Raw genomic sequence first — 11,422 nt, forward strand, 5'->3', positions numbered from 1 at the left:
TAATTCATAACTTGTACGTGTATGACACACATTTTTTTATTGGAAAAAAATTGTTAACTTTTATGAAACCATCATAAGGGGGAATAAAATCACAAAACTTGAGCGTAGAAGGGAGAACGACGGTTCACCCCCTACAAAAATAACGGAAAATCGCACCGGTGTAAGACTTGTTGGAGGGGGGAAAGGGGTAAGAATAAGGAAGGGAGAGACGGAAAAGAGGCGTGGCAAACGGCGGAGAGTAAGAAATCAATGACTGCAAAAAGGGCCTGGACCGAGGGTTGAATACATTTTTATCCTTTACGGACATATTTAGTGAAATAGTGATGTAAATTCAAAATAGTTCAGGTTACAGTTAGTGTAGACTTGCGACTATAGAATTTCCACGTTAGTTTCTCCCGGGTCTTTGTTTATTCTACACCGCGTCGTTTTACGTCGACAAACTCAAGAGCACATTGCCTGAATATTTTATACCGTCTCATATTTTATTCTATGAATCTTAAATTTTGGCTGTGAGCTTAGTTTTCGGCAACAGATTTTGTAGCTATTATATTATATTGCTCGGGCTCGGATTGCGAATTCAAGGCAGACAAGAGTTTTGCGGTTTACGTCCCTCCTGGTTTCATGAGGCTTTATTATTTTAATGGCCTGATTTTAAAAACATGAGAAAATGTGAATCTTTTCCTCACGAATAAATACGAACGTGTGCGTAGCAAATTAGTTTAGCCAAAAAATATTACACACAAAGTTTACCAAATGTTATTACTTAAATTGCTGCCTTGGTAGTTTTGAGATATTTTTGGTGTTTTTCAATTTGTTTGTCAAGAGAATTTTTGTGGTACTTTTCATGTAAAAATTGTGCAAAAAGCATGTTAATGCAAGAGGACAAGCCTTTAATTTTTTTCATTTTTAAACATCACATACCCACTATACTAAAATTTACTCAAATTCTGGTACACTAAGCAGATTATACCAGAAATAAATTCAACATGGATAGTAGTATAATAATTTAAAAACAGTTTCATTTCAAGTCTTCTTAACTGTTTGAAGTAAATCTCATGTATTGAAAAGTTTTAAATTTTGTTCTTTTTAGAGTATGTAAAGCTTAATACTCAATATCCAAAGTCACGTGACCTTTTTCAGTTTGCCAAAAGGTTACGTTTATTTATCATGTTCCCATAAGTTTTCAATCAATAATATTTTTTATATTATGGTTGGTTAGTATAATTTAAATTGGTAGATATTAAACAAATATTGATTCATAAAATATGCGGGCGTGACTATTTGTAAAATCAGTGAACGCACTGAAATTCCGATTTAAAAAATTATATTTCCCATGCGACAAAAACACGGAACCGAACCAAAACTAAATTACACTACCTGGACCATATAAAATCGAGCTTAAATTAAACAGTAACATTATAAAGGCAAAATATGTAGGAGTATAAATTATAATAATACAAACAATACATTAATATATCAAGTTGAAATATTTTTGGGCTGACAGTTATTGCCGTTGCCGTGGAATGATAAATCACGAAAATCGATACTGATACAAATTAAATTTCGCCAGCCTGGGCTCCATAATAGAGATAGTTTCCACGTCGAAATATTATTTTCATTAGGTATTATGGAATTAGGTGGCCAGTTTCAGTGGCCGAATAAATTATGCAGCTCTGTAACAACGACCTTGCGCGTATCAAATTAATTTCACCATCAAAAAAATTTAATATATTATTCAACGAGTATGTATAATGATAGCTATTACGCACGAAGATGAAGAAACCAATGAGTGAGTAATAACTATTACATAGGAGAAATACCTTCTACGGATATTTTAAAATGTTTTTTTGAGCATTGATTTTGACGTCCTCTAACGGCCAAACGGGAAGACTTAGCATTGTTTGTACGTCACGTGATAGTCATGATATCGTAAATGTTTGAAATAACCGAGTTTTCACGTTTGAATGGGAAGATACAAAAGGCTTTCGATTGGGTTATCAAATGAACTGAAACTGTCTTTTTATACTTTATTTTATAAGAAATCAACTCGTTTTTGCAAATATCTCAAAAACAATCTCAGTTAGAGATATAAACTCAAAAAACCTCAATGTAACGCAACTTTTACTATTTATGAACTTTTATACAGTTTACGGGATATTTTAAAATGTTTCCAGAGTATTTTCAAATACTCTCACAAAGGTACTTTCTAGGAAATTTAGGCTAGTAATTCGTGAAAACGGTAGATTACCGAAATTAGTCTGGTATAAGATGCCAGGTCTACCGTTAAAACGGAATATCTACCGGTTATATGGTTCTTCTACCGTTGCCCTGTTTTTATTTTTGAATTCAATCTACCGTTTTTAACAGGCAGTTCAAACTTTGACACCGCTTTTCTGCCTGACTGTACCAACTTTTGAAGTGCTTTTCATGTTATTGGATAGAAAATTTAATGAGGATTCCAAAAATGTGCTTAAAATACTCATTTTCTCACTACAAGTGGGTTTTACAGGCGATTTTGTCTCTGACTGTTCTTTCAAATTGTGTTTCTGTCAGTTCAAATTTTGACACCGCTTTTCTGCCTGACTGTACCAACTTTTGTAGTGCTTTTCATGTTATTGGATAGAAAATTTAATGAGGACTCCAAAAATGTGCTTAAAACACTTATTTTCTCATTCCAAGTGGGTTTTACAGACGATTTTGTCTCTGACTGTCCTTTCAAACTGTGTTTCTGTCAGTTTAAACTTTGACACCGCTTTTCTGCCTGACTGTACCAACTTTTGAAGTGCTTTTCATGTTATTGGATAGAAAATTTAATGAGGACTCCAAAAATGTGCTTAAAACACTCATTTTCTCACTCCAAGTGGGTTTTACAGGCGATTTTGTCTCTGACTGTTCTTTCAAACTGTGTTTCTGTCAGTTCAAATTTTGACACCGCTTTTCTGCCTGACTGTACCAACTTTTGTAGTGATTTTCATGTTATTGGATAGAAAATTTAATGAGGATTCCAAAAATGTGCTTAAAATACTCATTTTCTCACTACAAGTGGGTTTTACAGGCGATTTTGTCTCTGACTGTTCTTTCAAACTGTGTTTTTGTCAGTTCAAATTTTGACACCGCTTTTCTGCCTGACTGTACCAACTTTTGAAGTGCTTTTCATGTTATTGGATAGAAAATTTAATGAGGACTCCAAAAATGTGCTTAAAACACTCATTTTCTCACTCCAAGTGGGTTTTACAGGCGATTTTGTCTCTGATTGTTCTTTCAAACTGTGTTTCTGTCAGTTCAAATTTTGACACCGCTTTTCTGCCTGACTGTACCAACTTTTGTAGTGCTTTTCATGTTATTGGATAGAAAATTTAATGAGGATTTCAAAAATGTGCTTAAAACACGTATTTTCTTACTCTAAGTGGGTTTTACAGGCGATTTTGTCTCTGACTGTCCGTTCAAACTGTGTTTCTGTCAGTTCAAACTTTGACACCGCTTTTCTCCGTGACTGTACCAAATCTCGTAGTTTTTTTTATGTCATTGGATAGGAAATTTAATAAGAATTCCGAAAATGTGCTAAAAACAGTTTTTACGATTTTGTCCTTGACTGTCCATTTCTTTGACGTCACATTGACGTAATTTGACAATTGGTCAAATTATGGTTTTTTCCAAATTACGTCAAAGTGACGTCAAAAACGCTCTGCTCGCTCCATGGAACTTGGAAAAACGAATGCGGCTTATGTTTCTGGCAAATCAAATTTTGACACGCTTTTATTTTTGACTGTACTGAATTCTGTAGGTTATTGAATAGGAAATTTAATGAAGATTCCAAAAAAGTACTTAGAACTGTCATTTTCTCACTCCAAGTGGGTTTAACAAGCAATTTTATCCCAGACTGCCTTTTCAAAACGTGTTTGAAGTCAAAATTTGACAGTTCGGACTTTGACACCGCTTTTCTACCTGACTGTACCAAATTTTGTAGTGTTTTTTTCGGGATATTGAATCAATCTAATGAGAATTCCAAAAATGTGCTGAATTGATTGTCATTTTCTGTGGGTCACGTGACTAAATTATGCTCTAAAACCAGATTTGCCTAGAATCTGCAAGAAGTAAAGTTTAGCACAGTTATCAAAACGAGACGTGTCTATTAGATTTATGACAGTTATTTTAACAATTATCACGTGACCGTTTAGCTAAATAGTGTAGAAAAACCACGTGATAATTGTCACTAACGTCCAACTGTGCTAAAAGGTGAAAAAATCAAGGTTTATAAACGTTTTCTTGTAGTATTTGATATAAAACGTGTTTCTGAGATTTATGAGAGATATTTTGACTGTTATTGTCGCTAAATTATTTTCTAAAACCACGCGGTATCTGTCACGAATGTTAAAACTTTGTATTCTTGAAGTATATACAGCAAATTGGCATTATTTTATAATTTAGATGATTAAAAAAAACATCATGTATAATAATGTGAAATAAATTTTGTTTTTCTTATGTAAATTGTTTATTTTTTGATATGTTTTGATATATTTTGACTTGGCAACACTGAGAAGAAAACTCCTGAAATATTCTTCACTTGTCTGTACGTTTGAAAATTACGTTAGAATAATGACTCATTACTCACGGGTATATGTGTGGTAATAACTAGTAAATAATAAGCGCATTATTAAACAGTCGCAGAAAAAATTTGATTTACAGAATTGTGGTTAACCGCAGAGTAATAATCAATTCCACAAGCTTTGAAGAAATTATTCCATTTGAAATAATGTAGTCCGAACAATAATGTACGTGATGTAATAGTAATAATATTGTGTGGATGCACTAATGGTCGTGTCTTCCCTAGGTACTTTGGCTACTTAGAGATTTAGCATTGAATTGTTGCTTAAACATGAGCCCTATCCCATATTGATGTAATTTTAAACGTTTCACCATTAATTCTGTTTGCAAAACCACTTTTACCAAAATAGCAGGGAAATGTAGGACTTTGTCAATGTGTCAAGTTTCGATATTGTGCTGATGCCCTAACTGTGTTAATATTCAAATTGTAATAATTTCAATTATTGCGAATTAGATTAAACCAAAAGTGACAAATCACCCTTTTTGTCACAACAGCAAATTAACGGATAATACACAGCCAGAAAAAAAATGTAAAACAATTTCAAAAAATCATTTCACCCTTCCAAATCCACTGCGACGAGCGAGCTAATAAATCACGGTAAAAAATCCCTTTAAACAAGCTCAGCCGCAAACTTTTTAGCACGTTTTTCTCCCTAAACCGACCAATTTATCTTGTTTCACTTAAAAAAGCACTTGTTGCTCGTAAAAATCCGGCCCTTGGGGACCCTTCGAATAAGGGAAAAAAGTGGGGCAAACGCGTGCCGTTGAAAAATACCAGCCGACGAACAGGGAAACAAGTTTTAAGTCTGGTTTTCTGGGCTTTGAGGTTTAAGAGTCCTGCTAGTTTGAAAGTCAAGTTGAAAAATATGCAAAAATTTAACTGATCTTGATTATTGAGTAATACATACAACAATAATCAAATTTTTACATTAAAAAAGTCTTGACACGCCTACTTTCAAATGACAACGCCCTCTGGCCAATAGCAGGCAAACCACGCCCAATTTCTAGACTGAAAGGACGTTAAATTATGTGAAATAAGCACAAAAAGGCCACGCCCACTAACGGTAGTTTACGAACAGAAGAACACTAACAAATCAACAGAATGCATTTTTGACCAACTAAAAGATTGTATTTTGTTTAGCAACGCCCACATTGACATTGAAGTCACGCCTTTTGACTGCCAATCAGGCTGCGTTTCTACTGGTAGAAACGCCCACTAAACTATAACGCCTTCTAGACTGTACTATTTGTTCAGAAAATAGAACAATAAACTACCCCTAATTAAAACAGCCAATTAAAATATTAATTTTTGGTTTTAAAACGCCCACATCCAAGTACGTCCAATCTAAAATTGCGTTAACCCAATTAGAAACGCCCATGAATAAAACCACTCCTACCGGCCAATGAAACGCCTCGAAAATTTAGTAAATTTGTATTTTTTGTCTAACAACCATACCCTGACGTGAGACTAATACTAAGACTAAAACTGTTTAGTCACCAATCAAAGTGCCATCTTTAAAATGGCAACGCCCATTGACTACTGTCAGGCACGCCCATTTAAGGAATTGACACGCCCTATAACCAATCAAACTGAGCCTCTGTTAAACGCCTTCTAAAATTTGACAGTTAAGGAACATAAAAAAATCTGATTTGTCTACTTTGCGACTCCTTTCATTGTATTCGTTTAACTAAAATTGGGTTTGGAAGCCTTAAAACTGGACTCTAAACTACTTTCCCTTAAACAAGCATACGGTTTTTTCAATTTAGGAAAAGGTCCGCCTAAAGTGGGCAATTTAAAAGCAATTTACGTGCCGGTTTTTTCCGTCCAAACGGTCGTTTTTTCACTCCATTTGAGGTAATTGAGTAATCCAATGCGGTTGTTGCGTGTTCAGGGACCGTGCCTCTCGTTTACTCACTCACAATTTTTCTGATTTTGCTCATCAAATTCGTCATTGAACGCTTGATTACGTATATTATTTCATATTGAATTTTCGCTGATATGGGCAGATTGCAATTAGCTATTTTCTAATTTCGCTTGAACAAAAGCAATATTATTAATATTATCTATGACAAACATTAGTTTAATTGAATTTTGATTAAATTTTTCCTCTTATTAATTATTAATCACAATTCTGCTTTTTTTCTAGGTCAAAACACTGATCCAGGACAACCGAGTCAATTAATTAGAATGGACTTTTTTCATCGAGAACAAGACCGATTAATCGCTTGACGTGGGTAATTTGCCCGAAAATCCGGAGCTTTTTAAACTGAGGGGTGTACGGAATGAAAAATGATGCGGTTTTTAACAGGTTTCAGGCCTGAAAAATTGGATCAGATGAAGAAGATTAATTTCGGTTTTTTCTGCTGCGCGGCAACAGGTGCTGTCATTCAGATAATTAAACAGGGTCAAATGGGTCACTTTTAACTAAATTACAGCAGAAAAGTTTGAATATTTATCTAAAATGTTTTAAAAATACTGGTTTAAGTTGGAAAAATTGATTAGTGAACAAAATGACAATCATATCCAGCCAAATTATGAAGACTTTATGTTAAAAGTCAATAATAGTTTTTCTACTGTTAAACAACATTTTCCCTTAATATTATTTTAAAAATAGATTGCAAAAAACCTGTAATTTGCCAACTTTGAATCCAAAAAATTGTTTTCAAACCTATAGAGTTGCAGTTGCTTAATAAAATGAGAGTCATATCCACCAAAATTGGGAAAACTAGTCTGAAAGCACAAATTATTTTAAATATTGTAATTAATAACACGATTAAGAGCACAAAATGCCCCAAACTGCTAAAAATATATGAAATGAGTTACAACACGCCCAAATTGTAAAAGTTTCATTTTGTGAACACTGTGTAACTTAGTTTTAACCAAAATACAATAAAAAGCATTTTTGGATATTTGCAATTTCTCCAAACGTTCTGAGGCTGTAACCAACACATTATTGCCATTCTATGCTTGTTTCACATAGTCCTTAACCAAATTTTTAGTTTTTGCAAATATAAGAATTTGATTTTTTGACTTTCTGTTAAATTTGTCTATGCTATGAAAATCAAAAATGGCAAATTTGCTTAACAAACCTACTTTTCATGTTGAAAATAAACTTGTTTTAATTCTCATAGTATGGAAAAACGTTTAAACTTTTTTTAGGAAAAGGTAATCAAACATAATGTCAACTTATTGAATAAAGTAATTACAGAAAATTTACAATGTTCACAGGAAAATGACAATCAGAACCACCAAATTTTTTTAAATCGATATTTAACAACTAATAGAAACTGGATGGCTCTTAAATTATCATTCAGTACCAATCAAAAATACAATTTCCAATTGTGCAATTTACAGTAAAATTCAAAACCACTCTAAAACAGGTACAAGACCAAACCTAAATTTGACACTAACATTTTTAATCTAAAAAACACACATAAGTTGAAGACAGAAACAAAAAGCTTCACCTGTTAAGTTTCAAAAAGCAACACAAAAATATTACAATACAAATTTACATACAGATTTAACCAAACTTAATAAACAGTATTAAACGATCATTAACAAAAATTAAGTTTTACAGAAAAATCCGTTTTAAGTTTACAAATTCAAAACCAAATGTGAGTCACATTTTCTTAAATTGTAACATTCTGCTTATAATGTTTTGTTTTTATTTTTCTCTAAATATTTAATTAACTTGTGTATTAATATTCAATGAACTTGTGTATTTTCTATTTGTTTGTGATGTTTATTACCAAAAAATCCATTTCTAGTTAACCTTAAACGCAATATCACAAACGAAAATAAATTGACAATCATATCTTCAAAAAATATGAAACAACTTAATTCCCTTTAATGCAAATTTAATTTTTATTTTAAAGTTTTAGTTTAACTCTTCCATATAGGTTGTTACATGTTTCTCTATTTAAAAAATGCATTATTTTAGTTCTGGTTTAGCTAGTAATTTAAAAAAAAACAATCATTTTACATATTTAATTTTTGATAAATTACTTTCTGCTACAAGACCTGTTCAATCCGCCATTTTATAAAATATGCTTACTTTACTATTACTAAACTATTGAAAGATTTTTTTTCAAAGGACTAATGAACACTAAAAAATAAAAAAAGCAGACAAATTACATTTTCTTAAACCAAAAAGAGCCTATTTTCATTACTATTTTTTATTGACCAACTGCCCCTTAAAAATAAATTTTGATATAATAAAAATATTTAAAAAAAAAATCGTCAAAATGTGGATTTAATTGCTTTAGAAAAAAAATGAGATTTCGTTTTTCAACTGATTTACATTAAAATTTCAGATGTTTCTGCATAACGATTCTCATGCTTTGTAATATTTAATAAATTCACAGTTGATGCCGCCTCTAAATTACTCTGTAACAATAAAATAAAGTGACAGTCATATTCATGCAAGTTACGAAAATCTATGTTTCTGTAAATGATGACCAACCACAAATTTTTCCAGATTTTGGATGCAGTTTGTTCTAATTGCTTGTTAGAGAACTTTTCAAACTATTTTTTCAACTGATAAACGCAAAACTGGGATACTTAAATTTGCCAACTTTTACTGCTTCTAAAATGTATTTTGGTAAATTTACTCCAAATTATTAATCTATTCAAATCACCTTTTACAACTTTCGTAAATTAGAAAATTACCTTAACAAACTAGGGAAAAACCTATTTCTAACAGTTAACCAGACAGAAAAAACTCAAATCGCATTTGTATAATAATATATGTCAGATACTGTCAGAATTTTGTCGAAATTTACTAAACTTACAGTTTCGTAAGAAACAATTTTGAAATACGAAAAAATTCAAAAACCAAAATTAGATAAAATATTCAAAGTATCAGTTTCATAATTTTAAATTTGCATTTTATGATTTTAAAAACTAATTTAAACAAGAATGTTTGTCTTTCATATGCTAGCAATTAATTCAGTTTCACTTATTTTTGTCATCCTGAAATAATTCAGATCAAACCTATCGGACAATATTTAACAATCCAAATCTGTCTAAATCAATAAATCAAAGCGATGAAGGCCAGGAGTTTCTAAACTTTATGTTACATTTGCCTACATTTTTTATGTTTTTAGTTTGACAATTTATTATTATTCTAATAGCTACAGCTTGATGTGGCTTCAGTTTATGGAAGCTTAAAGTCTGGACTATTATTCAATTTATGTGTCAGTTTGACGTATATGTCAAAATAACGGAAATAGGAAGGTTTAGAGCAAAAGGTGACAAGACACAAAAAACGCCAAAATTGCAACATTTCTTAGGCTTCTTTGTTCTTGCTAAAAAATCATATGATTTAACAAACTATGTTAAAACTGTATTTTTGACACTTTTCACTGACTACTGTTCAAGTTCAATTTTAGACCGGAAACTATAAAATACACTTGCAAGTTAACAAAATCTAGAGAAAGTATATCAAACATATTTCATAGGTTTATGGCTGTTGTGACATTTGTACTAACTTCATTACACTAAAAGACTGTTTTATATTAAAGTAATTATAGAATCTCCAGCACAAAAAATTAAGACACAACACTACAAAAATTCAAATTTTAATTAAACACAATTTTATAGTTTAAATATTTGACAAAAATTTCGATTGTAGTTAAGGTAAGTATAAACATATTAATAATCTTTAAAAAAAAAAAGAAAAACACATACAACTGTCACGGTTAAAAAGCACCCTGACATTCGACTAAAACCAAAAAAATCACAAATATTACCAAAAAAAAGTATGTACAGGCAAAAAAATTAATAATCTTCGCTTAAATTAAATTTATTTCAAAATGGCGCCGTACAAAAAAAAAACGGACAACTCGACTACCTCAAAATCCTTATTAGTAACTAAACATGACTGAGTAAACCACACGTATTGAAGTAAATAGCGACTTTGCCCCCAGCCCTATTTACTTCAAAAATCACCCTGTATAATCCACGATCTCTGTATAGTATGCCATTGCAATAGTTTGCTTTAATACCCCTCCTGACGGTATTTAAAACAAATATATGCCTATAAAAGTATATAAATAGAAAACACTTATTATTAAATTAAAACACAACAAACGTTAGTATTTAAGGTTATTGTACAGTTTTTATTAACTGCGAAATAAAAACTAATTTTAAAAATTAAGTTTTAGAGTTTTAAGTTGCGTCTCTGTCCTCCCCAACATTTTTTTTATTGTTTCTTTTTTGTGAGTGGTTTACTCATAAATTTGAGTAAACTGCGAGACTTTTGTCTCCTGCGGCCCTTTTTTGTACTATAAAATGTTGGACGTTCGGATTTTTTAATTATTGTACTAATTTTAGACCCTTTTTTGTACAACGGTTTCAGCAGCTTCACCCAGCGTAATTTTGTTAAAACGAAAATTAGTTTGTAATAGTCGATAAGTTTTGTTCATTTGTATTTTATTTTACGGTTATTTGTATCAATTTGTATTGGATTTTTTTTAAATAAATGATGAGTTTGGACTTGGTTTTAATTTGTTGCACCCTGGAAATAATTTCACTAAATAATCAAATAAATAAAATGATTTAAGGTATAGTTAAGATGTTTAATAGACTATTAAAGACGAATAAGAGGTTGGAGAGATTTACAGAAGTATCTGGCGTTTTTGAATAAAACTCTGTGACAAAGATATTTTGTAGAACTTAAGGCATACAAGACAAAAAATCAGTTTTTTTTTTGTTTTATATATTCATATACAGAAAGTATATCCCCTTTCCCCGATTTTCGTTTTGTAGATTGATAGCTAATTAGAATCGTAGGAAGTTTAAATCGAGTTCTAAAGA

General features: G+C 31.4%; 1 long non-coding RNA gene across 1 annotated transcript in view; it reads left to right on the top strand.

The window, feature by feature from the left end:
- The window catches only part of LOC145726722 (uncharacterized), a 31,779-nt gene extending 20,678 nt beyond the window's left edge, over nucleotides 1-11,101 (top strand). Inside the window, exon 4 of the long non-coding RNA XR_014177650.1 lies at nucleotides 6,753-11,101. This is a non-coding gene — a long non-coding RNA (uncharacterized LOC145726722). The remainder of the gene's footprint in view (nucleotides 1-6,752) is intronic.
- The last annotated feature ends 321 nt before the right edge of the window (nucleotides 11,102-11,422 follow it).

The sequence above is a fragment of the Ips typographus genome, linkage group LG3 (assembly GCF_016097725.1).
Source record: "Ips typographus isolate SLU linkage group LG3, UJ_Ityp_2.0, whole genome shotgun sequence".
NCBI classification, from domain to species: domain Eukaryota; kingdom Metazoa; phylum Arthropoda; class Insecta; order Coleoptera; family Curculionidae; genus Ips; species Ips typographus.